General features: G+C 34.3%; 1 protein-coding gene across 5 annotated transcripts in view; it reads left to right on the top strand.

Annotated features, from left to right (window-relative positions):
• PCDH11X (protocadherin 11 X-linked) overlaps positions 1–13,996 on the top strand; it is a 708,447-nt gene that overhangs the window by 180,737 nt on the left and 513,714 nt on the right. The gene's annotated exons all lie outside the window — the stretch shown is intronic.

Genomic DNA, 13,996 nt, shown 5'->3' with positions numbered 1-13,996 from the left:
GAAGCCATCTGATTCTGAACGTTTGTTTGTTGGAAGATTTTTAATCACAGTTTCAATTTCATTAGTTGTGAGTGGTCTGTTCATATTTTCTATTTTTTCCTGGTTTGGTCTTGGAAGGTTATACCTTTCTAAGAATTTGTCCATTTCCTCCAGGTTGTCCATTTTACTGGCATAGCATTGCTTGTAGTAGTCTCTTATAATGCTTTGTATTTCTGCGGTGTCTGTCATAACCTCTCCTTTTTCATTTCTAATTTTATTCATTTGAGTCTTCTCCCTCTTTTTCTTGATGAGTTTGGATAAAAGTTTATCAATTTTGTTTATCTTCTCAAAGAACTGGCTTTTAGTTTTATTGATCTTTGGTATTGTTTTCTTTGTTTTTACTTCATTTATTTCTGCACTGATCTTTATGATTTCTTTCTTTCTACTAATTTTGGGTTTTGTTTGTTTTTCTTTCTCTAGTTGTTTTAAGTGTAAGGTTAGATTGTTTGAGTTTTTTCTTGAGGTAGGCTTGTATAGCTATAAACTTCCCTCTTAGAACTGCTTTTGCTGCATACCATAGGTTTTGGATCATTGTGTTTTCATTGTCATTTGTCTCTAGGTATTTTTTGATTACCTTTGATTTCTTCAGTGATCTCTTGGTTATTTAGTAACGTATTGTTTAGCCTCCATGTGTTTGTGTTTTTTACTCTTTTTTCCCTGTAATTGATTTCTAATCTCATAGTGTTGTGGTCGGAAAAGATGCTTGATATGATTGCAATTTTCTTAAATTTACCGAGGCTTGATTTGTGACCCAAGATGTAATTTACCCTGGAGAATGTTCTGTGTGCACTTGAGAAGAAAGTGGAATCTGCTGTTTTCGGATGGCATTCCCTATAAAAATCAATTAAATCTATCTGGTCTATTTTGTCATTTAAAGCATGTGTTTCCTTAGTAATTTCCTGTCTGGATGATCTGTCCATTGGTGTAAGTGAGGTTTTAGAGTCCTGCCATTTTCATTGTGTTACTGTTGATTTCCTCTTTTAGAGCTGTTAGCATTTGCCTTATGTAGTGAGGTGCTCCTATGTTGGCTGCATTTATAGTTATAATTGTTATAACTTCTTCTTGGATTGATCCCTTGATCATTATGTAGTGTCCTTCCTTGTCTCTTGTAACATTCTTTATTTTAAAGTCTACTTTATTTGATATGAGTATTGCTACTCCAGCTTTCTTTTGACTTCCATTTTCATGGAATATCCTTTTCCATCCCCTCACTTTCAGTCTGTATGTCTCCCTAGGTTTGAAGTGGGTGTCTTGTAGACAGCATATATATGGGTCTTGTTTTTGTATCCATTCAGCAAGCCTGTGTCTTTTGGTTGGAGCATTTAATCCAATCACATTTAAGTTAATTATAGATATGTATGTTCCTAGTACCATTTTCTTAATTGTTTTGGGTTTGTTTTTGTAGGTCTTTTTTTCTCGTGTGTTTCCCACTTAGAGAAGTTCCTTTAGCATTTGTTGTAGAGCTGGTTTGTTGGTGCTGAATTCTCTTAGCTTTTGCTTGTCTGTAAGGCTTTTAATTACTCCGTTGAATCTGAATGAGATCCTTGCCGGGTACAGTAATCTTGGTTGTAGGTTCTTCCCTTTCATCACTTTAAATATGTCATGCCATTCCCTTCTGGCTTGTAGAGTTTCTGCTGAGAAATCAGCTGTTAACCTTATGGGAGTTCCCTTGTATATTATTTGTTATTTTCCCTTGTTGTTTTTAATAGTTTTTCTTTGTTTTTAACTTTTGTCAATGTGATTACTATGTGTCTTGGTGTGTTTCACCTTGGGTTTATCCTGCCTGGAACTCTCTGTGCTTCCTGGACTTGGGTGGCTATTTCTTTCCCATGTTAGGGAAGTTTTCGTCTATAGTCTCTTCAAATATTTTCTTGGGTCCTTTCTCTCTCTTTTCTCCTTCTGGGACCCCTATAATGTGAAAGTTGGTGTGTTTAATGTTGTCCCAAAGGTCTCTTAGGCTGTCTTCATTTCTTTTCATTCTTTTTTCTTTATTCTGTTTCATGGCAGTGAATTCCACCATTCTGTCTTCTGGGTCACTTATCCGTTCTTCTACTTCAGTTATTCTGGCATTGATTCCTTCTGGTGTATTTTTCATTTCAATTATTGTATTGTTCATCTCTGTTTATTTGTTCTTTAATTCTTCTAGGTGTTTGTTCTTTAATTCTTCTAGGTCTTTGTTAAACATTTCTTGCATCTTCTCGATCTTTGCCTCCATTCTTTTTCCGAGGTGCTGGATCATCTTCACTACCATTATTCTGAATTCTTTTTCTGGAAAGTTGCCTATCTCCACTTCATTTAGGTGTTTTTCTGGGGTTTTATCTTGTTCCTTCATCTGGTACATAGTCCTCTGCCTTTTCACTTTGTCTATCTTTCTGTGAATATGGTTTTTGTTCTACAGCCTGCAGGATTGCAGTTCTTCTGGGAATGCCCTTCTTAAACAGTATTGTGTAACTTGCTTCTTTTATTTTAAAGCAATGCTGAATATGAGGCAGATATTAATCATTCCATATCTAATACAATGTGTGGAACATAGAAAGCCAGCTGATAAAAGGAGTGATAATAAAGTAGGTTATATTACCGTGTTTCATGCACTTTAGACACTTTTTATTTTCTAAGTGTCTGCAGAACAATCATAGAGGAACCTGGAGGTGATGGAGGGGAATAGACTTGTCTATGTGAACTAATGCAAGACAAATTGTAAGATTAATAGTCATCTGATGGTTATTTTCTGGAGGGTCAGTTTGTTAGATACAGAGGGAGTCTAGATGAGGTTGGTAGACTCATTAATGATGGGACTGTTAATCAAGATGTTTCAGGAAAGGTGAGCATGTTTCATTTTGTATAAGAAAGCAGCTGAATGACAAAAGTACAGAGGCCATACCCATTTTGGAATTGTAGCCAGTGGAAATAATGTAGACCAATCCAGCTGAGGCAAAAGATATAAACAAGTATGTTAACGTGCTATTTCCAAGTTCTCCATGTATGTATAATAGTATACAATTTGATGCTCACTAGGTTCATTTATTTTCTTATGATGTCATTGTCATCCGCTCATTGAAAGCTGCTTTATTTCCATTAGATATATTTCTCAAAGTATGATCTATAAAAATATGAATAAGAGTTATCTGGGGGGAACATGATCAAAGTATAATTTTGATTCAGGTGGTTGCTGGATCCACAACAAGAAATGTCTATCTCTTTGATTCCTCTTTGCCATGATGCCACTTCATAATAAACTTTTTCTCTTGCTAGCAATTGATAGTGAGAAAGATCATTTATAAGCAAACTGTGACATTGGACACAGGAAAAGAACATAAATCATGGCAATTATCCTGTATTCCAATAAAATAAAGTTAAAATGAGGCCAAATTAAAAGACATAATTTAGCTTCAGATATAAAGTTTGTGCTAGGAAAGTTTTGCTATTTTTAGGAAATGAACTTATTTATGTCTGAAACTGAAGAAGAAAAACAAAACATCTGTGTTTCCTACTGTACACACTGATCTATTTTTAAAAACTTTAAGTACATTGGTGTGTCTTATAACAGAATTATCTTTCTTGGTGTGTTTCAGTCCTCATTCTCCACTACCTGTATGTCTTTATGTTATTTGTATGAAAATTTTCTATTTATTCACCTATTGGCTGCTCAATTTAGTTTATTGGAAAACACCTCTGTGTGAAACTGCAGGTATAGAGACATAAATCAGGGATGGAAAGAATTCAATAGATCATCCATTCCATTTCTAAATAATCAATAATGTTTCCATATAATGCACTTCTGAGAATTTTTCCTACCCAATATTTAATTTCATAAGTAATGATCTATTAATTTGTAATTCCAGCTAAAATCATGTTTTATTTTCTGTATTTAGAAAAATTGCTTTTCTTTCCTCCTTTCTTAGTTTTCTTTCCTAACAGCATTGCAATGCCCTTAATTCTATTTACCCTGGAGTTACAAGCAATTGTGTGGTCTGACATCACAGCCACTGAACTTACCCATGTTAGCAGACTTTCCCAATTCTGTCTCTGTATCTATTTACTCAAGGGACATAGGTCTCATAGGTAAAAATCAATATCAGAAATGAAGCAAAACAAAGTTGCACAATATATGCATGGGGATACTTGCACTCGTGGTAGTGACTACAAGGTGGGGCTACTTTCTCCCTCATGCAATGCTGGACTACAGATTCAAAGATCCTTGAAATACTTTTTCTAGTTTTTACCTAAATCTCACAGAGCCCTAAATAAGAATGATATAATTACTAGTCATTTTATTTACTTAGGTCAGTGGGTCTCAAAGTTTTAGAGTTCAAAAAAATCACCTGAGAGTCTTGGTAACCTGTAGATTTGATAGGTCAGAGGTAATGTGCAGGAAACTGCATTGTAAACAGGTACCTCAGAATCTTTGATGATGGATGCCTCTTGGACTCAGCTCTGAGAAGCACTGATTTAGGTTATGCCTATCCTGAGCAAATACTTTGTATGGGATTTCTATTTGAATGAACAAATCATATTCCCTTCTGTGGTACCTCAGTGCCACAGTGTAAAAAAACTGCCTTGAAGCAAAGCAACCGTTAAACTTTCAGAAAGTGACTCAGACTATATATTACTTTAGAGATTTTGTTTTTATTCTTTGAGAAAACTTTATTTTCTTCAAGTTTATTTTAGTTTTCTTGGACTTAAAGTATCTGTTCCAAGGTAATTCTTCAAAAAATTCTTCAAAAAATTCATCCGGAACCATGAAATGAACTTGTAAGAACTGAACAAATTTCAACCAAATTTTAAAAATCTGATTTATTCCTCACAAAAAGTCATGAGAGTAACTATCAAGTTTTTCATTTCACAAATGGGTAAATGGAACTTCAGTATTACCAATTTCCCCAAGCTATACATTTAGTAAAGACAAATCCATGCTTCAGGTATATCCACTGTAGGCCATGACTCTTTTTCCACTGCATTATGAACTTGTGTACAAAGGCATAGTGGATAGCATATTTATAATCAGAGGCTGTAAGAAGGTGTGAATGACTTCTTATTGGTATCCCATTTTTTTATTCTGGAAATGAAGGAATAATAAGACTTCAGTGAAATCAACCCAGTTGGAAGACATGTGGCACCATCCTTGTAACTACAACTATTTCTCTGAATTGGCAAAGGAGGTGTTAGAGAGACTTATGGTAAAAGATGAAGAGAAAGGAAGTCTGTGTAAGTGAATATGTTAACATCTAGCTCAAACATGGTTCCAATGACAGCATATTTATGGTCTCTAAAAAGGTTATGCATCATTTTACACGAGTTCTTTTTCTAACATTTTGCCTGTCTCTGAGAGAAAACCAATGAAAGACCACAGCAACTGTTTGTTATTGTCATCATCAAATGAAGATGAGCCAAACTTAGAAATCATTCCTAGTGCAATGTAGTGAGAAGCCAATATTTATCACCCAGAAAGGGAAGCAAAGGACCCAGCTATAGTTTGTTTGGGAATGTTTCCAGTAAGGTCTGTGATCAATTAAGTGGTTCCTCTTTTGGATTTTACTGAGATCAGACTTTGATGCTCACAATGTGGAACAGATGTATTAAAAGGGTTGGAAAAGGATCAGCATCATAAAGGCAGAATTACATCAAAAGGGAAATATAATTGGAGCCCCATAGCCTTTGTGGGACTGAGGGTTTCCTCATCAAATATGTAAAATCTTCAAATTACATTATTTCAGTAAAACCCTATTTGAGTCATTTATTTTTACTGGCATTTAGCTTTTTTTGTTTCCTGCCAGCTAACACAATATTCTGAGCTGAATACATAAATACAATAAAATTGACATCTGCCCAGCTGGGTTTACTCAAAATTTCTAAATCCTCAGTTTTTATTTTCTGGCACTAAAAGTACACAAAAATCTACCTCTGTGCATTCAAATGATCTCCTGGATAAGTTAGATCTAGTGTGTTAGAAATACGGGCTGAAAATCTTTTGGGAGGAATAGACTTATTTGATAAAGAAGCTCTTTTCACTTGAAATATTAGAAATAATTTCATAAACTCCCTCTATGGTCTAAAACAGTGGTGTTCAATGAAATAGGCTCATTGTCTTTAATTTTTCTTGTTGGTATAGCTTTTCACACATATCATTCAAACAACAAAACTCTTTAGCACCTACAATGGGCAAAGAATTGTGCTAGGTACAAAGGAATAATGGTGAACAAGGCAGAATTGTTCCTGGTCCTCATAACGTTTATACACTGTCCTAGACAGCTTTTCAGAACTCTCCACAGCCATTAACTGCTCTCATCCTTTTATTGGTGGTACATATTATGACAAGAGTCTTTTTCTGACATATATAGCTACTTACATATAGCTGATATTATGGCCAGAAAACAATAACCCTAGCATGCAACTTTCTTTGATGAGTTCATACATAACTTAAGTCATAAGCAGTTGTTCCACATGTCTAAAATTAAATTGTAATTACTATCATTTTAAATCTTAATCTGGAAACCTTGAGTACAAAGAGGTGAACCAGCCCCATGATCATAGTAAACTTTGTAGACGATTCATGCAATTTTTCCATAGTCTTTTCATGATTCTTGGCCCATAGTAAGCAGTCAGTGCACCCCTATTGCATGAATAGAAGACAGCATAATGCAATTGAAGGGACACCTGAGCAGAAGTAAGGAAATAGTTATTCTAGCTTTAATTCTATTGTTGTATCACCACGTGACGTTTGTGAAATTGTTTCCACTTCATGCACTTCAACTTCCTTAACTGTAAAACCAGGACAGTGAACTTCATGAAATTTATTTCCTTCTAGCTCCATCAATATAGAACTATATAATACTGGGAATGTCATTTGGAAGAAGGTATTTCTCATTGCTTCCATAGCAGTCCGTATTCCTGTTGGCTGCTTATAACAAATGTTTCAAAAACAAAGAGAGAGAGAAGGAAGGAAGGAAGGAAGGGGAGAGGAAAAGAGACGTTAAGTGAAAATAAACTGGTCAAATAAATCCTACCTTAGCATATAGTTCATAAACTCCAAAAAAGTAAGAAATACATAGGGGTATATCTGTGCTAGTTTCTTGAAGGAATTTAAACTAAAGCTTAGAGCTAAATACTTCCAATTTGGCAAAACCAGGAATACTTTTATTTTCGTTAAGACTTTGGACCTCCAAAAACCTAATCAAACATTTTCACAATTTTTCATTATAGTAATAAAAAGGTTAAATTTTTATTTATGGTCATATTTGAACTGTCATATTTTGAGTCCCTCAGTAAGGAAAATGAGTGCCTTATAAATATTATTATTACTGTTCTCAAGCACTATGCTTGTTCCTGGAAACAAAGTAGAGTAATTTTTCCCTGTGGACTCAATAGATTATTAAAACTATTTTGGCTCTTTCCTGCATGCTTTAGAAAAATTCATATTCTCATCTGATGTTTGAGCAGAAATATATGTATTCCTAAGCCTTCACCTTTATTTTAATTTTGTAATAATCATATTCAGTTATGAATAAATATGGCTCTTTACTGAAAATTGAACTTCTTTTTTTTTCTTTTAAAATGGAGATGCTGGAAGATTTGGCATCCTTACAATATTTCAGTTTAAGCATTGCAAAGATCTGCTCACATTGCAAAATATTTATAAAATGTTTTATCTAATGTAGCTGAATCCCAATAGTACAGAAAGCTTAAATCCTTTCTTTCTCTTCTTCCTTTTTTACTTGTATAGATAGTATACTCATTTTGGGCACCATTTGCTTTACTTTTTGAAATTCAACATTAGATATGTGTTTACAAGTGTTGTTGATTTAGATAAGTTTTCTTGAGACCTGTTTGTAATATTTGCAGGGGGTACCAGCTTCAAGTTGTTTTAAGGCTGCTAATGAGTGATTCTTAGGATTTTTGGCAGAATGAGAACAGTTATAAAAAGTAACAGCAAGGCTGTCTGTATAGCATGGTACCACTCTCCCAATTAACAGTACTTCACATTAAAACTTTTGCTCAGCTGAGCAGCTGACTATGCTAATTCTTCAGAGTTGTGTTAAGCCTTACTCATTTTTTTTTCCCCTAAGCCTACTTGTCGGGAATAGAAAGAGAAAATTAAATTGTTCAAGGTTAGGGAAAATGAGATTACATGGCTGTTTCATTGGCATTGTCATTCAGTGTATTCTTGCATATTTTCATTTCTGAAGGTCTTGGTCCAGCTCTTTCATGATCTTGTACACACACACATATACCCATATAGAACTTCCATGCATATCTCTATCAATCTATCTATCTATCCACCTACGTTCTTATTCTCTGACTTATCTCCCTGCGTTTTAAGAACAAGGAATCTGTCTCTTTCTAGAACCTAGAATAGAGCTTGCTGCACAGTAGGTGCTTAGAAAATAGAGCTGATCCTCATTATTAACAGAGTCTGTATTTGCAAATACACTTCACTAAAATTTATTTGTACCCCCCAAATCAATACTTGTGGCATTTTCACAGTCATTTGTGGACATGCAGGGAGTGGTGAAATTTTGAGTTGCTGGTGTGCACGTTCCCAGCTGAGATCCACCAGACACTTTTCTGCCTTCTCTCAGCTCTAAGAAATGGCCATAAGATGGGAATAGTGGGGTCAGTGCAGTGTAGTATGAGCTCTGACTCGGGCCAGTTGAATGGGATTTAAATCTCAACTCTGGTACCTGTTAATGGTTGTCCTCAGGCAAGTCAGTTAACATGTATGAATGTCCTTTTCTCTTTTGTAAAATAAATAGAATCTGCTAGGAAGAATTGTATTTAGGCCTAAGAAAGAAAGAAAGATAGATAGATAGATGGATGGATAGATGTGTGTGTGTACAAGATCATGAAAGAGCTGGACAAAGATCTCCAGAAATGTGTGTATATATATATGTACATGTACATGTACAATAGCATATACACACACACACACACACACACACATATACACACATATATACACACACACTCACACACATGCTTCCCCTAGGAATAAGGATTCAGTATTTGCTAATTTGGTGTTCACAGCAACTTTATAGAACTACTGTTAATAGAGATAATTGTAATTGTTGCATGAAGGAATGAATCACTGACCCAGAAACTGTAATTCATATTATTTATTTAATGACAAATTTACATGAATGGGTTCTAATTATTGCTCAATGATTTCCCAGAGAACGTAGGCAGAATAATGTCTACCCACCAAGGATGTCCACATTCTAATCTCTGGTAAATGTGTATATGTTAAGATACACGGCAAAAGAGGATTATGGTTGCAGACGTAGTTTAACTTACTCTTTAGCTGACTTTAAAATAAGAAGGTTAGGGACTTCGCTGGAGGTCCGGTAGGTATGACTCCGTGCTTCCACTGCAGGAGGCGCAGTTTCGATCCGTAGTCAGGAAACTAAGATCCTGCATGCCAGCCATAAAAAAAAAAAAAAAAAAAAAGAATAGGAAGTTTATTATGGATTATCCTGGTGCACCCAATGTAATCACAAGGATCCTTAAAAGTAGAAGAGAGCGGCAGAAGAGGGAGAACCAGAGATGGCAGTATGACAAAGACTCGGCCCAACCCTCCTGACTATGAAATTGCTAGAAGACCATGATTCAAGGAATGTGGGTGGCCTCTAGAAGCTGAGAGAGGCAAGGAAACAGATTCTCCCTTAGAGTTTCCAGGAAGGAATGCAATTCTACTGACATTTTGATTTTATGCCCATGAGATCTATTTCAGATTTCAGACCTCCAAAACTGTAAGATAATAAATTTGTGTTGTTTTAAACTAAGTAAATTTTTTACAGTAGTGATAGGAAACAAATACAGATGTCTTCAAATAATAAGTTGATATTTTTTGCTGTTGTTGATGTCATTTTTGTCAAAATGATAAAATTAACTAACACTAAAAAAGAGTCAAATGAGAACAACATTTTAGCTGAAAAAAAATTCCCCTTCAATATCATTTGTTATCAAGGAGTAGAAGAGTTTGGAGATGACAACACAAGTTGGGAACTTTACCAGGAGCAACTATTGAATGCAGACAATGATTTACCTTGATACCAATAAAAGCACAACACTCATTTAAGTCCTAGAGGGGGTTGCTCTCCTTTCAATGTGTCACATGGATCATACGTTTTTATAAAATTTCAAAAATAATATTATTAAAATAATAATATTAAGACACTAAAAAAGTGTCTCTCACATAATTTTCAGGGCCCAGAAAACCTAGATGCAACCGTGCTTGAATACCTTATTGGGAAATTTAGAGAGAGAGGGTGAGAGAGAGAGGGAGAGAGAGGGATTGACTCTGACCAAAAATATGTCAGGAAAATGAAACACCTGTGTCTCATGTACACCTGTGCATGTTTTCCTCTCAAAATTCATTTTCTATTGTGAGGGACGCATATGACAATGATATATGAGGAGTGAGATAGATATGGGGAACTTGTACCAAATACATAATTCATCTAATGTTGATCAATTAAGTACTTACTATGTGGCTAATCATTGTGACTACAAGAGAGATCTATGACTCACTCCAATTCACTAATAACTTACAGTCTAATTGGTAAGATAAAATGCACACAGACACATCATCATTAGTATGATCTAATATATAATTAAGCGCTAATATGTAAGGCACTGGAAATTAGAGAATAACATACTGCTTCAGCTTTAGCTGAACCAATAAGATGCACAAACACACACACACACACACACACACACACACACACACACACACAGAATTGGATACTGGCTACATAGAAGAGGTAAGATCCAGACTTCGTCTTAAGCGATGACTATTATATGATGTCTATTTAATTTACAGCAACTGCTCAAATAATGGCACAATAGATGAAAAACAAGTTGTCTTATGAATACTATAAGGAATAGCTTGATTAGAAAAAGCAAAAATATCTGACAGGCTGAGTGCCTTACATCATTTATTTAATTTTATCTTTGTTACAACCCTCTGGGGTAGGTACTATTTACTACCCTTGTTTCCCTGATGGAGAAACTGAGACTTAGAATCATTTAACAGTTTTCCCAGGGTTGAAGATCTAGTATGTGACAAAGCTAGGACTGAAACTCAGGTCTGTCTGATACAATTCTGCTCTCACACGCTTGAGGAGTTGGGATATAGAGAGGAAATAAGATTGGATATGTTTCAAACACTTAACGAAGACTTCATTCAGTTTGTAGGTAAGCGTACTTCCATATGAGTCATATCTTTGCATATATACACACCTAACCTTTGAGAAATTATTATTTCTTCAATAAATTAAACTAGCAATCTCCAGGAGGCTTCTGTATTTCTTTGACATAACTATGTAAATTGCTGATGTGCATGTTAACATCTAAAATCATTTGTCTGAATGTCATGGAAATGAAGTTAATGGTGTGATAAGCTTTGCTCTTGTTGTCACAAGGATAATATGGAGTACTTCAAAATATGTGATATGATAGGATAGTTATAATAACTGAAGTACTTTATAAGTCATCCTAAAAAGACGAATGTGCTTAGGGGTATTGCTTTTGAAAGAGGTAAAGAAATGTCAATCAGTGATAGTTAAAGCAAGTGGGCAGATGATTTGAATTGGAGTAATTTCACTGCATGTGAAACATAGTACATGACTAAGAGCCTATAAAAATATGAATTATTATTTAAGATTAATTCAGAAGAGTATACAAATTTTTATTAAGTTTGTTAATAATTGCAGAGATATTAACAGGTGATGGAATGGGCTATTAATCTCAGGTTGAAAATAAGTGGAAGAAAAATGTATTTTAACAACTAGAAGCTTTTCTAGGCTTTCCAATTTTTTCTTCACTATACTAAAAAAACTAATAATTACCTTCACAAATATGCAATATCAATAGCATAATTATTGCAGAATTTAAAGAAGATGCAGTGGGATTTTGCAATGTATTTGAAATATATAACTATGAATATGTGAAGTTTGATATGTGAAGCATTAGAGCTCATCAAATAAGTAAAAGAATGAAGTATATTAGATATGAGAGCTTGCATTCATCTTTGGGAGCAGTAGTGTTATATATAAATGAAATAAGAAACTTGCTGTCAAGTTTCTGTGTGTATGACCATGCAATAGGAAGCCATTTTGGAAAAACAAGTCCTGATAGTTGTTTAAGTCAATATATTTACCACCAAAATTAAACATGTACAAGTACTATGTTTAAGTAAGGTAACTGATGTGAACCATGAAGATTTGCTAATTTCAGAATATCTAAACAACAGTATTGTGTCTTGATTTTAGTACTGGAACACTTGTTGCCTTGTATAGCCACAGCTTCTACCTAGTGTGACCTTGTAAAATGGACTTCTCCATTCTACTAACCTCATTTCCTCATCTTTCAAGTGAGGTGGTTGATCAGATTTTTATCCAATGTATTTCTCACACTAAAATGCTAAGGTCCTTTGAATTGTTGACATTGCTGATACTAAGGCATTCCACATTCTCAAGAAAATGATAAAATGCAGTGGTCTATATATGAAAAGTAAACTTGGACACATTTCTTCTGTGTTGGTAAAAGATGATACTTTCTCACATGTTTAATATTAATAGAAATTATAAATTAATAATTGCAAGAAAGAATGAGGGAAAATAATAAACATTGTTAAGCAGTTCAAAATATTTGGTCTTGAGCTGCTATTATATGATAACACTTTATATAACTAAATAATTTTAGAGGAACACAGATTTTAAATGGTTCAGGATCACAGCAGTGCTTAGATGACAGGACCATAGTTATGGTTGCCGGCCTGGATCATATTAACACTATGAATGACCACAGTTAACACTAATATTGTAATATTAGAAATGGGTATCTTGTCAGGTATGATACATTTATTTAGGAAATATATGGGTGTATGGAATTGTGTCAGAAGTGGCAGGAGCCACCAGAAATTTACATGAAGTATGCAGTTCTTTAGTTTACTATCTATTACTTATTTTTAAATTTTACTAAGTGCTGACATTGTGTCTCATGAAAACCTTACTGTAATGGTATCTTGGCTCACACTATTGGTTAAGAGAAGTGTATTCCAACCTTGAAAGCTGCACCTAACTTAAGCTGTGTGCCCATTTAGGAACAACGTAGAATAAACCCAAGAAATAAATTGAAGCAAACTTACAAAATTGCAACTTCAAGGAAAATTCGACTTTGAAAACTAATCTAAATAGCACTTTTTCTGCATTGCTTTAAACTCCAGAAAAAAATATAACACTTTGTCTCTTTTAAATATGAGAGGAATTTTAAATAAATAGTCATGTAAACTACAAACTAGGAAATTTACAAATTTTAAGTATAAATTTCCCTTATACAGCACTGTTTCTTATATCTGCATTAACAAAGGTCAAAAGAACTCTAAAAGTTTGTCTAACCATTATTTTGTGTTGTGTTAGACTTTACATTCCTTTTAAATTCATAAGGCCTCCTTCTCAACACCAAATTAAATTTTGTTTTACTTGATTTGAAAATGTAAATATGTGATAACCACTACTTTACAAAAGACATCTTACTGAGGAAAGACGCTTTTGGTAAAACCATATGAGTAGCTTACTTTATTTACGTAATTTACTGGAACATTCTTGTGGTCACCCCCTTTTTAATCAAAACGGTCTAGTTTTTTGGAGAATTTGGAAGTGTTCAGTTAATATGATTGAATTAACTTCTGAACATCTTGCTTCATTGAAATAGTCTAATATTAACAAGAGATCAAAGGTTTTGACTTTAATAATTTATACCTATAAAATTAAAAGAGATTTGACCATAGTAATAAGAAAATTGGCGGGTGTGTGTAGCTAGCGTGCAGTAATTGCACCTCTAGAGGATCACAGGTACCTGGTTTTACTACCAGAGTTGGAACTCATCATGACTTAAGAGGGTTTTTAAGAGTCATTACACAATTGCATTGGTCGATATAGTTATATGATTGCTTGAAGCT

The sequence above is a fragment of the Tursiops truncatus genome, chromosome X, assembly GCF_011762595.2.
Source record: "Tursiops truncatus isolate mTurTru1 chromosome X, mTurTru1.mat.Y, whole genome shotgun sequence".
Lineage (NCBI taxonomy): Eukaryota > Metazoa > Chordata > Mammalia > Artiodactyla > Delphinidae > Tursiops > Tursiops truncatus.
The sequence above is the reverse complement of the archived record's forward strand: the minus strand, read 5'-3'. Positions and strand labels throughout refer to the sequence as shown.